Here is a 16,881-nt window from a genome sequence, read left to right on the forward strand (position 1 = left end):
GCGATATTGCCAGTTCTATGCAGCCTGGCTAGCACCCAGCTTAAGGCTTGAGTGTCGGTCTCTAGCTGAAATACTCTATGTTCGAGATAAAACCGGTACTTATTCAGTGCGAACAAGACGGCCATTGCCTCACATCTGTAAACAGAATATTTAAGCTCGGCGCTGGTTAACTGACAAGACACCTGTGCTAATAGCTGCCTTTGACCTTCAACCTCCTGGAGGAGGACTGCCAAAATTCCCACATTAGATGCGTCGGTTTGGACAATAAATTTCTTATTAGAGTCAGGCACTCCGAGAATGGGAGGATTGGCTATAGCTGCCTTAATATGCTCAAACGCTGCCTCTTGAACAGGTTCCCACCTAAAACGCACCCCTTTTTGGAGCAGTTCATTTAGAGGAGCCGCCAACTGAGCAAAATTAGGGACAAAACGCCTAAAATAATTCACCAACCCTATGAACTTGGCAATCCCTTGCTTATCAGTGGGCGGCAGAAGGGCTCTCAACGCTTTAGTCCACTCCTGATCGATGCGAATGCTCTTGACTGATACTAGGTGACCTAAGGAGGATACCTGATGCCTGGCTAATGTCACCTTATTGGGTTTAACAGTCAAACTGGCCACCTGCAACCTAGCAAATACTTGCTGGATATGTTCCAAATGCTCTTGAAACGAACGACTATACATTACCAAATTGTCCAGGTAATTGTCAACACAGACTAATTTCAAGTCTCCAAGAATATTGTGCAGCAAATGAGTAAGGACGGCTGTGCCAGTAGCCAAACCAAAGGGGACCCTATTAAATTCAAACAAATTCCAATCGGTACAAAACGCGGTAATGTGTGTACATTCTTCGGTTAAGGGAATCTGATAATAAGCTTGATTCAGGTTGAACACAGTAAACCAATTAGGCCCGGCAAACCAAGTAAGAGTTATAAAGATCAGGTGAAGGAACCAATTCAAGGACCTTTTTATTTAGGCGGCGGTAGTCAGCAACAGTTCGAAAGTCCCGCCCCTGATCCTTAGGGATGAGGAATATTGGGGAGGCAGAGGAGGCATAAGTGGATGTAGAAGGCCTAATAACTCCCTGCTCAAGCATTTTGGAGATCTTTTCCCTTAGTATCTTCATCTTAGGCAGTGAGAGGCGATGTGGGGACTGTGTGACAGGAATATGGTCAGATAAAGAATATGGTAGTCAAGAACATTAGTAACCCCAAGCTCTGGAAACCTCTCCAACAAACCACTTTGTACACAGGCCTACTGGGCAGAAAGATGAGTGAGATCAAACTCACTAACCTTAGCATCAACACCCAGCATTCCCGCATCTTGATGCACCTTACATTTAGTACACTCACAGAACCCAAATTTCTGACCAGAAGCGAACTTACAGAAAAAGGTGTACCCAGAATAATCCAAGACAAGACCAGTTTTACTGATAAAATCACATCCCAAAATCAAATTGACTGGCAGCTCCTTAACTGAGGCCAAAGACAAGGTCCACGAGAAATCCCCAACCGAGATACTCCCTCGGACCCAACCGTGCAGAGGCAACACCTGCCTGTTGGCGACCCGACATCTCTGTACCGAAGAGGGGACCGTCCTAAGTCTCACAAGATGACCATATTCAAGAAACCATTCCAAGCTCAACAACGAAAAGGAGCTGCCAAAATCCAAAAGGGCACAAATAGGTTCACCACCTACTCGAGAACAAATATAGGGCAGTGGGGGTGATGATCAAGCAGTGACACGGGCACACCAGGGTTTAAAGCCTCGACCCCAGGGTCGCTGCCCATCCAGGTGTCATTTATTGACTCTGGGTGTCCGTGGCTGAGTGCAAGTACGAACTAAATACCCTGTTCGACCACACCTGAAACAATGCCACGATTCCCCTTTAGCAGACTCAGCTGATGTTGCTAATCCGGAGTTCCCCTCGGTGATGCCCACGGGCTGAACTTTAACCTCGTGGTGTCTGTTGTTCGAAAGCGGCAACGCAGATATCGCTACAACAGCGGCATGAAGTTCTTCCCAAGTGGAGGAATGACCATGAAAAACAAAATGTGACTTATCCGCTGCTCGCCTTCCCCTCAGGACAATTGAAACTAACTCTCATTCTGGCCTGTTGACTAACAAGGCCAAACAGGCCATCTCGACCCTTTCCACATACTGGTGCAACTCCTCCCTACCTTGGTGCTTCTGCCAAATATAGCGACACTCGAGCTGTTTATGAACTCCTGTGGTCAATCTTTCGCTGATCACGAGCTCCCTCAAGTGCTGCAATGATTCTTCTGCCATAGCCCTGGATACCAAGGTCCTCAATTCACCTCTAGTTAAAGGATACAATAGAGATAAACTTACCTGATGCAAAACACCAAACGCATCAGCATGTTGCTTGCTCAAGACCAACCAACAACCATAACAACCTTTCAATTTGCTCGAGTTAGTGCCCTCTAAAAAGCCGATATTTTCCTCAAGACTCCTAACAGCTTTAAACAAAAACTCAATGGCTGCCTTTGTCTCACCCACAACATCCGGCATGATGTCAACCGGCTGAAGAGCAGTAGCACGCAAGCGGGCTGCTAACTCAGGAACACTACCCTCAATAGGCTGGTGCCTTATCGCCAGCTCATAAATGAGGTGGTCCTTCCTGAATAGGCCGATCCCGGGGAACTGCCTGACCGCCATTACAGAGTTGATCACCTAAAACAGAACAAAATACCAAAGGCAGAAATCATACAACAGTAACAGAGTTTACCAAATCAACCAACAGTAACTGTAATGGCGATATTACAATCGTAACCACGCTCTGCTACCAATTGAGACCTGGTAGTCAATGAAGGCGGGATTAGGTTACGATTGTGGACGGGGCCGTAATCAGTTACTATTGGTTCCCTTTTGCAATTACACACATTTATTTTAAAACTGTAATTCCAGACTCGGCAATAAATAAAGATATCACACGTTATTAATGAAAAAATAAACAACTGTGTAATTAATAGTGCTTTCAGTGCGTTCGGAGCTCAAAATACAGACACAGCAAATAATGTTTTAAAAACATGCCAGTGTGATCCCAATTAAAATTTTAAGGCAAGTAACCACAGCCATGGCTGAAGGTCTTTAATACCAAGAACGGCAATTATAAAAAAATTTAACAAACACACTGTAAAACAGCAATGCAATAGCAAAGGTTAATTTAAAAGATTTGGCAACTGATCACCAAATGGATGAGACAAAATGATGGTAAACTGGGTAGCACAATCATTTAGACCTGCTGTAATGCCAAGAATGGCAATGATATAAAAAATTTTTAGAAACATACAATAAAACAGCATATACAATAATAAAACACAATGGCCAGGCACCAGGAATCGACCTCTGAGTAGGTCCGGCAAAAAACACTTTCGCGGGCAATGAGATAGGCAGCCAAGAGTTGCATTAACTACACAAGATGGTAACTCAGACTAGTGACAGTCTAACAAATGACTAATGATAATCTTGCTGAGGCCCTCTGATGTCCAATAAACCAAATGCAAAGATTTAAAATTCGCCAAAGCCGGAACTGGCGGTCTGGACTCCGTCTGCAGAATACTGTGCTTAGAGCATCCAGAACGAGAAAGGAATCACTACCACCGGAGTAGAAGAATCTCCAACCAACCAACTATCAAGAAAGCTGTCAAAACTACACGCCTCACCGGACAGCAGCTGCAAGGTGAGGAAACGTACACTGCCATTACATACGCTAACCCCCAGGGCAGGTAACTGGGGCATTAGTGGCCATGAGGCAGGAAAATACCACTGGTTGAACTTAACAAAGAGTAACAAACTGAATGCAATAAATATTAATTAGAAGTCCAGGAAAGCTAATCAGATCCGCCTTCCCAAAGCACTCCACTCGCTGCTCTTCGCCTCGGCAACACTACAAGTAGCATCACGAACCCAAGTCACTGGAGAATCACAAGAGCCCACAATGGTGAAGGGTCTCTACTTGAGTCCAAATGCACTTGACTCAAAGCTTGCAGGATCCGGTTTACGATGAGGTCGTGCACCCTCGTGACCACAGGACTTTGATCCAGCAGTCCATGTGCGCCACCAGCGGTCCCGGCTCCTCCTGAGTCCCCAACCGACTGCACACTGACTCGACCTGGAAGAACCATGTCGTCGCTCCAGTTACTACATATAAATAACTGCCGCTGCTGCCACTAGCAGACAGGCAATGCTTGCAAAACCGAGTGGCACCAGTTTACATGAGAAGAAGAGAAACAACCACAACCATGTCAACTAAATGAAGCGGTCTGACCTCCAACAGAGGACGGAAACCTAGAAACAGCACCAACTCGAGACGCAGCATGGCTCAGTTTTACATATCCAAGCTTTTGAAAACAGTGGCTCCTCCTTCTGGTAGAAGGGTTGAAGGGGAAGGAAGAGGGGCAAAATACAATATCCTGTTGCAGAGCATGCTCAACAACATGACAGTCATGACCTTGGTGTCTGTTTCACCACACGCACCATCTGGAGTCTTCTCCCAGTCACCAATTTCTCAGAACTCTGCAGGTAGGAACTAGTGCTACAATATGTCCTTGGTTCTTGCCACCCACCAGGCCGTAATTTATGTTAATTTCTTCTGTCTCAGCTTTTCTTCACATTAAGTACTCCTTTCTACACTCTGTGTGAATATACAGGGTGTCTCACCTAAATCTGCCACCTCAAGTATCGCTAGAACAAAAATAGATATGAAAAAATTGTTTTCACCAGCATGAACTTACGACAGGGGCTTAGGAAACCAAATACTATGCGAAATTTTAAAATGGAAACGAATACTGTTTTCAACACAAACTTGTGTATTTTTAAATGGACAACCCCTGTTATTTCATATAAAATCAATAGCATGAAAAATCACAAAAATAGTGGTGTTGGTTGCATCGCAATACATCAATTGCATCCCGAGAAATTGGGAAGCGAAGTTGATGCTTGAGATAAATGAAGTGCATAGCTAGCGTACGTCCTGAGACTCAAGTGTGCATTTCACGCTGTCGGTAATCGTGATGTGATCGACGTACTACATCAGTGGAGTGTTAATGCATTATGTATTGTATGACAGCACATCATTGGCCTATATTTAATTGATGGCACTCCTAAAGGGGGATAGTTTAGCCCCTTCTTGAGCTGGACCTTACTTGAACCGGTCCACCTCTTATAGTGTGTCAAATAATGCGTTGTAAGAATGACGGATGTCCTGCACATGATGTTTAATGTTGCGAAACGGCAACTAGCGGTACAATTAGTGGTAACACACTTGGTTTCTAAACCTCATAAGTTCTGAAATATTGGGCTTGTAAAGGATAGCAATGGCGTCACAGTTTCTGATGTAATGCATCGCATATAGTACTGTGTTCAGAGCACTGGTTGCCTGAACTGGTGCCTGTATTCTGGCGTAAACATGCCAATATCACCACGGCACGCTCTACCTTCAGTGTACAAGTGTCTCCCAATCTGGTCTGCTGAACTGCTCTCGTACTGTAACGTAATTCACATGCGTTGCCACATTAAAATCTGTTTTCTCATGGCTTGTTACATTTGCCGTCATCTATTCGATATGCCAGCCTTCAGTAATGAAGAAAAACTAGATATTATTTTAATTTATGTCACAGAAATGCAACCGCAGCTGTGACACTGTATGCTGAATGCTACCCAGATTGGCAGTGTCACGTCGAACCATTGGCAACATGTGCAAGACACTCACGGAAGCAGGAAGCTGGGCTCCCACAAAAGTCAACATATGATGCCAGCGACTAGTAATGGAAATGAAATTGCTGTTCTGGCTGCTGTAACGCACAATCCTCAGGTGGGTATATGAGAAATTGGACAAGGTGTAGGAATAAGCCACAATAGTGTGTGCAGAATCGTGCATTGGCATCGGTTTCATCCATTCCATATCTCACTGCGCCAAGAACTGTACGAGAATGACTTTGCAATCTATCGTTTTGCACTTCAGCAATTGCAAGGTAATCCAGTGTTCCTAAGCAATACGTTGTTTACGGACGAGGCTTGATTTACAAATCATGGTAATGTGAATCTGCAGAACATGCACTACTGGTCCGTACAAAATCCCCACTGGATTCGCCAAGTTGCTCACAACAACAGTGGAGTGTCAATGTTTGGTGCGGTATCATTGCTAACTGTATTATAGGCCCTCATTTTTACCATGGAACATGGAATTAACAGCAATATGCATCATTTCTTCAACACACACACTAGCGCTCCTCATGTAGGATCTAGGATTGGAAACTCGTCTATCTATGTGATTCCAACATGATGGATGTCCCGCACACAATGCAAAAGTTGCAAGAGACATTCTACATGCGACATTTCCAAATAGGTGGGTGGGGCAGGGAGGCACTGTGCGATGGCCAGCACGGTCCCCCGACTTGACGCCATTAGACTTCTTTCTCTAGGGCGCGGTGAGAGACAAAGTATCAAGAACCCCCAACAACAATAGAGGATGTGCAACATTGTATTACTGCAGTGTGTGCGGCAGTATCTGTAGAAACTCTACATTCTTTGCAATGCTCTCTCATTTTCCGTCTGCAAATGTGTATTGATGCAACCAGAGGGCACTTCGAATATAGATTGACATGGCACAGTTTCATTGGCCAAGATGTGGGTGTATTTTCTATGCTGGATGTAATGCATGATAATACAGTTCCTGTGGGCGACAGGACAGTAGTATATGTGTTTAGAAAAGTGAATTCAAGTTTGTTATCTCTAATTGCAGCTCTAGTTGTCATTTTGCTAGAATAAACATACATTTACAATTTGAAAAATGTAACTTTGCGTTGGACATGTTACTTGTTTATTTTTGTGGATTGTGCAAACCTTCCCATTGTGTGATCCCCTGACACAGGCAGCGTGATGTGCACGCTTGAGTCTCAGGACGTGCACTAGCTTTGCGCGTCGTTTTTTCAAGCGTCAACTTTACTCCGCAATTTTTCGGGATGTAATTGACATATTGTGATGCAACCAACACCATGATTTTTGTGATTTTTCATGCTATTGGTTGCATACAAAATAATAGGGGGTGTCCATTTAAAAATACAAAGCCGTTTTTGAATATCTTTGTTGTTCCAGAGATATTTGAGGTGGCAGAGTTGGGTGAGACACCCTGTGTGTGTGTGTGTGTGTGTGTGTGTGTGTGTGTGATAGCATTAGTTTGGTACAGGCAAATTATGGGATAATTTCCTCTATAATGGAAGGGCAGTTTATTCACATTCCTCTGTAAAATTCTATGAATGTTCTGACTGTAGTGGTCTTTCTGCCATTAACAATGTGCAGCTGGAGTCAGACCAAAGAAATACTACTCATGCAACATATTCACGCAACATCCAGTTTTGACAGAAAGTGCCAGTTTGTTTCCCATTAAAACCAAAACTTTTTTTTTAAGGAATTTTATGTGCCTATTCGATAGTGCTCCAAAATTATAAACCGATTAAAATCACTGTGTGATTGATGTTTCAGTGAGTCAAGTAATAGGGGCCAGGCATCAGCCAATCACAAATTTCTCGGGCTGCACATACTCATTGTGTTGACTGTTCTGTAGGCACAGGCAGCAGAGCCTCATCAGGGGTTGCGCTGCAGGGGTTTGGAGGCAGCCAGGTGGGACACAAGGCAAGGGTGGGAGGGGAGGATTGTTGTTGTTGTTGTTGTCTTCAGTCCTGAGACTGGTTTGATGCAGCTCTCCATGCTACTCTATCCTGTGCAAGCTTCTTCATCTCCCAGTACCTACTGCAACCTACATCCTTCTGAATCTGCTTAGTGTATTCATCGCTTGGTATCCCTCTATGATTTTTACCCTCCGCGCTGCCCTCCAATACTAAACTGGTGATACCTTGATGCCTCAGAACATGTCCTACCAACCGATCCCTTCTTCTAGTCAAGTTGTGCCACAAACTTCTCTTCTCCCCAATCCTATTCAATACTTCCTCATTAGTTATGTGATCTACCCATCTAATCTTCAGCATTCTTCTGTAGCACCACATTTCGAAAGCTTCTATTCTCTTGTTGTCGAAACTACACTCCTGGAAATTGAAATAAGAACACCGTGAATTCATTGTCCCAGGAAGGGGAAACTTTATTGACACATTCCTGGGGTCAGATACATCACATGATCACACTGACAGAACCACAGGCACATAGACACAGGCAACAGAGCATGCACAATGTCGGCACTAGTACAGTGTATATCCACCTTTCGCAGCAATGCAGGCTGCTATTCTCCCATGGAGACGATCGTAGAGATGCTGGATGTAGTCCTGTGGAACGGCTTGCCATGCCATTTCCACCTGGCGCCTCAGTTGGACCAGCGTTCGTGCTGGACGTGCAGACCGCGTGTGACGACGCTTCATCCAGTCCCAAACATGCTCAATGGGGGACAGATCCGGAGGTCTTGCTGGCCAGGGTAGTTGACTTACACCTTCTAGAGCACGTTGGGTGGCACGGGATACATGCGGACGTGCATTGTCCTGTTGGAACAGCAAGTTCCCTTGCCGGTCTAGGAATGGTAGAACGATGGGTTCGATGACGGTTTGGATGTACCGTGCACTATTCAGTGTCCCCTCGACGATCACCAGTGGTGTACGGCCAGTGTAGGAGATCGCTCCCCACACCATGATGCCGGGTGTTGGCCCTGTGTGCCTCGGTCGTATGCAGTCCTGATTGTGGCGCTCACCTGCACGGCGCCAAACACGCATACGACCATCATTGGCACCAAGGCAGAAGCGACTCTCATCGCTGAAGACGACACGTCTCCATTCGTCCCTCCATTCACGCCTGTCGCGACACCACTGGAGGCGGGCTGCACGATGTTGGGGCGTGAGCGGAAGACGGCCTAACGGTGTGCGGGACCGTAGCCCAGCTTCATGGAGACGGTTGCGAATGGTCCTCGCCGATACCCCAGGAGCAACAGTGTCCCTAATTTGCTGGGAAGTGGCAGTGCGGTCCCCTACGGCACTGCGTAGGATCCTACGGTCTTGGCATGCATCCGTGCGTTGCTGCGGTCCGGTCCCAGGTCGACGGGCACGTGCACCTTCCGCCGACCACTGGCGACAACATCGATGTACTGTGGAGACCTCACGCCCCACGTGTTGAGCAATTCGGCGGTACGTCCACCCGGCCTCCCGCATGCCCACTATACGCCCTCGCTCAAAGTCCGTCAACTGCACATACGGTTCACGTCCACGCTGTCACGGCATGCTACCAGTGTTAAAGACTGCAATGGAGCTCCGTATGCCACGGCAAACTGGCTGACACTGACGGCGGCGGTGCACAAATGCTGCGCAGCTAGCGCCATTCGACGGCCAACACCGCGGTTCCTGGTGTGTCCGCTGTGCCGTGCGTGTGATCATTGCTTGTACAGCCCTCTCGCAGTGTCCGGAGCAAGTATGGTGGGTCTGACACACCGGTGTCAATGTGTTCTTTTTTCCATTTCCAGGAGTGTATTTTATCGTCCATGTTTCACTTCCATACATGGCTACACTCTATACAAATACTTTCAGAAACGACTTCCTGACACTTAAATCTATACTCGATGTTAATAAATTTCTCTTCTTCAGAAACGCTTTCCTTGCCATTGCCAGTCTACATTTTATATCGTCTCTACTTCAACCATCATCAGTTATTTTGCTCCCCAAATAGCAAAACTCCTTTACTTCTTTAAGTGTCTCATTTCCTAATCTAATTCCCTCAGCATCACCCACTTTTATTAGACTATATTCCTTTATCCTCGTTTTGCTTTTGTTTATGTTCATCTTATATCCTCCTTTCAAGACACTGTCCATTCCGTTCAACTGCTCTTCCAAGTCCTTTGCTGTCTCTGACAGAATTACAATGTCATCGGCGAACCTCAAAGTTTTTATTTCTTCTCCATGGATTTTAATACCTACTCGGAATTTTTCTTTTGTTTCCTTCACTGCTTGCTCAGTATACAGATTAAATAACATCGGGGACAGGCTACAACCCTGTCTCACTCCCTTCCCAACCACTGTTTCCCTTTCATGCCCCTTGACTCTTATAACTGCCATATGGTTTCTATACAAATTGTAAATAGTCTTTCGCTTCCTGTATTTTACCCCTGCCACCTTCAGAATTTGAAAGAGAGTATTTCAGTCCACACTGTCAAAAGCTTTCTCTAAGTCTACAAATGCTAGAAACGTGTGTTTGTCTTTCCTTAATCTAGCTTCTAAGACAAGTTGAAGGGTTAGTATTGCCTCACGTGTTCCAATATTTCTACAGAATCCAAACTGATCTTCCCCGAGGTCGCCTTCTACTAGTTTTTCCATTTGTCTGTAAAGAATTCGTGTTAGTATTTTGCAACCGTGACTTATTAAACTGATAGTTCGGTAATTTTCATATCTGTCAACACCTGCTTTCTTTGGGATTGGAAATATTATATTCTTCTTGAAGTCTGAGGTTATTTCGCCTGTCTCATACATCTTGCTCACCAGATGGTAGAGTTTTGTCAGGACTGGCTCTCCCAAGGCTGTCAGTAGTTCTAATGGAATGTTGTCTTCTCCCGGAGCTTTGGTGCGACTCAGGTCTTTCAGTGTTCTGTCAAACTCTTCACGCAGTATCATATCTCCCATTTCATCTTCATCTACATCCTCTTCCATTTCCATAATATTTTCCTCAAGAACATCGCCCTTGTATAGACCCTCTATATACTCCTTCCACCTTTCTGCTTTCCCTTCTTTGCTTAGAACTGGGTTTCCATCTGAGCTCTTGATATTCATACAAGTGGCTCTCTTTTCTCCAAAGGTCTCTTTAATTTTCCTGTATGCAGTATCCATCTTACCCCTAGTGAGACAAGCCTCTACATCCTTACATTTGTGCTCTAGCCATCCTTGCTTAGCCATTTTGCACTTCCTGTCGATCTCATTTTTGAGGCGTTTGTATTCCTTTTTGCCTGCTTCATTTACTGCATTTTTATATTTTCTCCTTTCGTCAATTAAATTCAATATTTCTTCTGTCACCCAAGGATTTCTACTAGCCCTCATCTTTTTACCTACTTGATCCCCTGTTGCCTTCACTATTTCATCCCTCAAAGCTAGCCATTCTTCTTCTACTGTATTTCTTTCCCCCATTCTTCTCAATTGTTCCCTTATGCTCTCCCTGAAACTCTGTACAACCTCTGGTTTAGTCAGTATATCCAGGTCCCATCTCCTTAAATTCCCACCTTTTTGCAGCTTCTTCAGTTTTAATCTACAGTTCATAACCAATAGATTGTGGTCAGAGTCCATATCTGCCCCTGGAAATGTCTTACAATTTAAAACCTGGTTCCTAAATCTCTGCCTTACCATTATATAATCTATCTGAAACCTGTCAGTATCTCCAAGCTTCTTCCATGTATACAATCTTCTTTTATGATTCTTGAACCAAGTGTTAGCTATAATTAGGTTGTTCTCTGTGCAAAATTCTACTAGGCGGCTTCCTCTTTCGTTTCTTACCCCCAATCCATATTCACCTACTACATTTCCTTCTCTCCCTTTTCCCACTGACAAATTCCAGGCACCCATGACTATTAAATTTTCATCTCCCTTCACTATCTGAATAATTTCTTTTATTCCATCATACATTTCTTCAGTTTCTTCGTCATCTGCAGAGCTAGTTGGCATATAAACTTGTACTACTGTGGTAGGCGTGGGATTCGTATCTATCTTGGCCACAATAATGCGTTCAGTATGCTGTTTGTAGTAGCTTACCCGCATTCCTATTTTCCTATTCATTATTAAACCTACTCCTTCATTACCCCTATTTGATTTTGTGTTTATAACCCTGTAGTCACCTGATCAGAAGTCTTGTTCCTCCTGCCACCGAACTTCACTAATTCCCACTATATCTAACTTTGACCTATCCATTTCCCTTTTTAAATTTTCTAACCTACCTGCCCGATTAAGGGATCTGACATTCCACGCTCTGATCCGTAGAACTCCAGTTTTCTTTTTCCTGATAACTACATCCTCTCGAATAGTCCACGCCCGGAGATCCGAATGGGGGACTATTTTACCTCCGGAATGTTTTACCCAAAAGGACGCCATCATCATTTAACTGTACAGTAAAGCTGCATGCCCTCGGGAAAAATTACGGCCGTAGTTTCCCCTTGCTTTCAGCCACTCGCAGTACCAGCACAGCAAGGGGAGGATTAGGACTGCCAAATATGCAGTGATTTCTGCATCTTCTGTTGCATCACTATGAAAATGTTCTTATTTGAATAATGTAGAGTACCTGCTGCTGAAGTTAGTCTTTGGTAAACATTTTAGTTTGTGCACAGAAATATTGAGAATAAAAATGTCAGATTCACAGTCTTTCACAAATAAAGTATTTGGATAAAAGTTTCAATTCTTTCTCATATCATAGCTTGCCTTTAGTGGTCATTGTTACTATGACGATTTGAAATTAAGAAACCTGTAGCACTTATATGAGAGCTTGTGAAAAATGTGGCTGCTTTTTGTTCTGTGGACTTCAGTTCATATGTTGCTGTACAAAAAATGCAGCCATCACACTGAAATTGTTTTTAAGGGTTAAAGGAGAGCCGTATCTCACTACAATGTGAAGTAAATATAATTTATATACTCGCAGTAGGCCATTGTGTGCCACAGTCAGAATGCACTGTGCTCTATGGAAAACTCGTGTTTTATGTTTCTGTTTCTTATGCAGTATATCACATCAATCATCTCCACAGTCTAAGTTGGCATTACAGTTACAGAGTAATGTAACAAGATTAAGCAAAGCAAAATTGTCTGTCTGGCACATTACCAGAAAAGCAAAGCACTGTACTGTTAATGAAAATGTGAATTCGAACACTTATTCAACCTATGCTTCAGCTTACTGTCATTTTTCTCTAAGAAAATTATGTTCTTGTAGTAATGTGATCATGACATTAGCAACTCTCATTTTAATTAGTATAATACTTTCATCAGTGTAATAAACTGATTTGTTATTTTATTCCCAGATCCATTAACCTTAAAGCGGAGAATTTATATAAACCATTACTGCTTTGTTTTAGTTGTTAATCAATCTATTAAGATACTATGGAGATTTATCTTGGCTATTTGTGTACAGAATAGGAATCTGGAAATCGTTCTGTAGCTGTTGTTGATATCAAAAAATGCCAGTGTTATGATGGTAATCTGAGGACACTATGGTCATAGCTTTTAGCAAGTTCATCTGCAACAAAACAGATACAGGCGGTTTATTCTGAGCCACAAGATCCAGTAATTCACCCTTCCTACAATTGTCCAGCTACAGAGTTTCAGGGAGAGCATAAGGGAACAATTGAGAAGAATGGGGGAAAGAAATACAGTAGAAGAAGAATGGCTAGCTTTGAGGGATGAAATAGTGAAGGCAACAGGGGATCAAGTAGGTAAAAAGATGAGGGCTAGTAGAAATCCTTGGGTGACAGAAGAAATATTGAATTTAATTGACGAAAGGAGAAAATATAAAAATGCAGTAAATGAAGCATCAAAAACTTGAGCGGACCTTCTGTAGTAGTTATGGACTTAGCAGCATATCATGTGACTATAACTGGTAAGGCGCCTACAATAACTTTCAGAAAACAAGACATTATCAACTGGCTCCAACAAAAACACTTTCCCAAGCTGGACAATTGTAGGAAGGGTGAATTACTGGATCTTGTGGCTCAGAATAAACCGCCTGTATCTGTTTTGTTGCAGATGAACTTGCTAAAAGCTATGACCATAGTGTCCTCAGATTGCCATCATAACACTGGCATTTCAGTTCCATTGAACTCGAATGGGCTCAAGTTAGGGTTATGTGGCAAGGAACAACAAAAGATCTATGATGGCAGAAGTGAAAAGACTGACAAAGGATACTGTGAACCAAACTTTGTGAGATTGGCATAATGTTGTAAGACACACGTCGGAAGTAATAGCAAAAGCATGGGCAAATTAATCTGTAGTGGAAAATAACATAGAACTTAATTAATAAAATTCTCACAGCAGTTCTTACAGCTACACAGATAATAATGAAAGTGATTCAGATATAACTGGCATGCATCTGGTAGTTGTATAGTGTCTTACCAAAAATTCAGTTATGTTCACCCCTTACAGTTTCTCCACATATTTAGGTAATTTGTTATTTTGTGACATTTGTATGACTGAACGCATGCCTTACTCACTTGTAACTTGTGATTATGGAATTGTACGCATTGCCATACCTACAGTAGCAGCAGCCCCCACCACTGCCCTCCCCACTATCTACAAGAATGTTGGCAGCAGCCAGTAAATAGATGACTTTCTTTTTTGCACATGCAACTGTAGATTGCATGAGTGCACAGCAAGTTGTCCATGTGTTGGCAACTCTGTTCCTCATCACTGCCATCTGTCAGTCACAAAGTAATTTTAGTCAGTGTATAGTCTAGTGTGATACTGGTTTGTTTTTCTTTTTTAAAATATTTATTAACAGGGACACAAAGAATAACCAATACTCGAACAGAGACTGAGCAGTGCAGTGGCCTGCCATGACTGCTGCCATCATGCAACAGTGCTACTCAACTAATGTTGGAGCACTGGGTATTCTTTGTGTTCTACTGCCCTTGTTAATACATATCAAAACAAAGAATATTGCTTTAGAGTAATTTGGGACCACTCTGTTAAATTTCTAATTTCGCCTAAAAAATCATCTTGTTTGTAAAGGGAAAACAAACTGACACTTTCCGTCAACACTGGATTTCATATGAAAAACATCATGAACAGTATTTTTTTGGGTTGAAATGTGCCTGACGACTCTTAGGAGAGACACCCGGTGTGTGTGTGTGTGTGGGGGGGGGGGGGGGGGGGGAGAAATTAGGAGTAATTTGACACACTTCATTGTCGAGGGAATTTTAAATAATTTCCGGAGAGATGATGGTCTGACACATAGGTGTTTCTAAGAGAGCACTGAGAAGGGCATTATACTTAAATAACATTGTAATAGAATACTACTTTAATGTCTGAGTAGTACTGGCACCAGTATGAAACAGATCATTATTACTGTGAACCAATAAAATAGCGTCCAGATAGGATCCAGACAACTGTGGACTCATGGTAATAACCAAGCAAGCAGCACTGAAGTTACTTTCACAAGATTCGCTTAAGGCTGGAATACACAGTATGATCTTAGCAACGCATGCCAGAGAAGGTACTGTATTTTCATGTTCTTTCCACCAACCAAGAATGTCAGTTTCCACCTCTGCATCTTTCTCAGTAGCAGTGATTGAGAGATACAATAATACTTTGTGGCATCCACATGGTCCGCATTTCTCACATACATCTGGATCAACAGATGTGGCAGTTTCAATGGGCCTGATATATTTTAGTGTAAACCACAAGTAACTAAAACAAACAGAGATTGTAATCTGTAGCAACATTCACTAGTAATAATGATTCAAAGTCACAGAACAATAGATATATATAGTTTAAAAATAAAGATGATGTGACTTACCGAACGAAAGTGCTGGCAGGTTGATAGACACACAAACAATCACACGAAATTCTAGCTTTCGCAACAAACTGTTGCTTCATCAGGAAAGAGGGAAGGAGAGGGAAAGACGAAAGGATGTGGGTTTTAAGGGAGAGGGTAAGGAGTCATTCCAATCCCGGGAGCGGAAAGACTTATCTTGGGGGAAAAAAGGACAGGTATACACTCGCGCACACACACAAACACACACACACACACACACACACACACACACACACACACATATCCATCCACACATACACAGACACAAGCAGACATTTGTGTATGTGCGGATGGATATGTGTGTGTGTGTGCAAGTGTATACCTGTCCTTTTTGCCCCCAAGGTAAGTCTTTCCGCTCCTGGGACTGGAATGACTCCTCACCCTCTCCCTTAAAACCCACATCCTTTCGTCTTTCCCTCTCCTTCCCTCTTTCCTGATGAAGCAACAGTTTGTTGCGAAAGCTAGAATTTCGTGTGTATATTTGTGTTTGTTTGTGTGTCTATCGACCTGCCAGCACTTTCGTTCGGTAAGTCACATCATCTTTGTTTTTAGATATATATATAGTTTTCCCACGTGGAATGTTTCCCTCTATTATATAGATATATATAGTTTTTCACTCACCTGAAGTGTTTACACACTGTGTGCTATCCTCTTTGAAAAAATTCTCTGCCTTCAGTGTTCAGCATCCAAAGATCAAAATATGGGACAGGGAGGGGCGGACAAAAATGTTGCAATCTTGTGCTACAGTTTCAGTTTAATCTTATCACTCCTTCTGTCCATGTAACTTCTTCATCTTATTTTAAGTATTGCCATGGCCTCACTATTTAATTCAGTAGGGCTCAAGTGATCGTCCAGAAGTTTACACTGGTAGAGAAATACCAGTTGGAGAGTTGGATAGTTGTCTTGTTCTAGATTATTACTATTTTCTTTGAACAGCTTGAGGGACATGAGCTCATTTAGGGTCTGCTCATCTATATGCTGAAATCTCCTTAGCTACTTTTGTGGAAGCAACTCCTGAACCTTGATCAGAGGATCATGTACTGAAACCAGCTTCTCCAACAAAAGTGTTCCATTGGACTTGAACCTCTCATTTGAGTGACTTTGCGAGTGTATTTGAAAGTTCACCTCTTTTAAAAAATACCACGAGCTTTTTACACAAGTATATTGTCCCTCCCACACAAATTAGTTCTGACTGCAATGCTAAAAAGTCCGTGTTGAAAGTACTTTTGAGCAAAATGCCAAGACACTGATGGGTACAAAGTAGTCTAGTGAAGTCAAGCTGCCACTATATCAGAACCTTGATCTCTTATGAAAGGAGCTGACTTCATTAAGTCCTCATAAATTTGCCAGAACTGGAAATGGCAAACAGGCTCTGATAAAA

This window comes from Schistocerca nitens, chromosome 5 (assembly GCF_023898315.1).
Source record: "Schistocerca nitens isolate TAMUIC-IGC-003100 chromosome 5, iqSchNite1.1, whole genome shotgun sequence".
NCBI lineage: Eukaryota > Metazoa > Arthropoda > Insecta > Orthoptera > Acrididae > Schistocerca > Schistocerca nitens.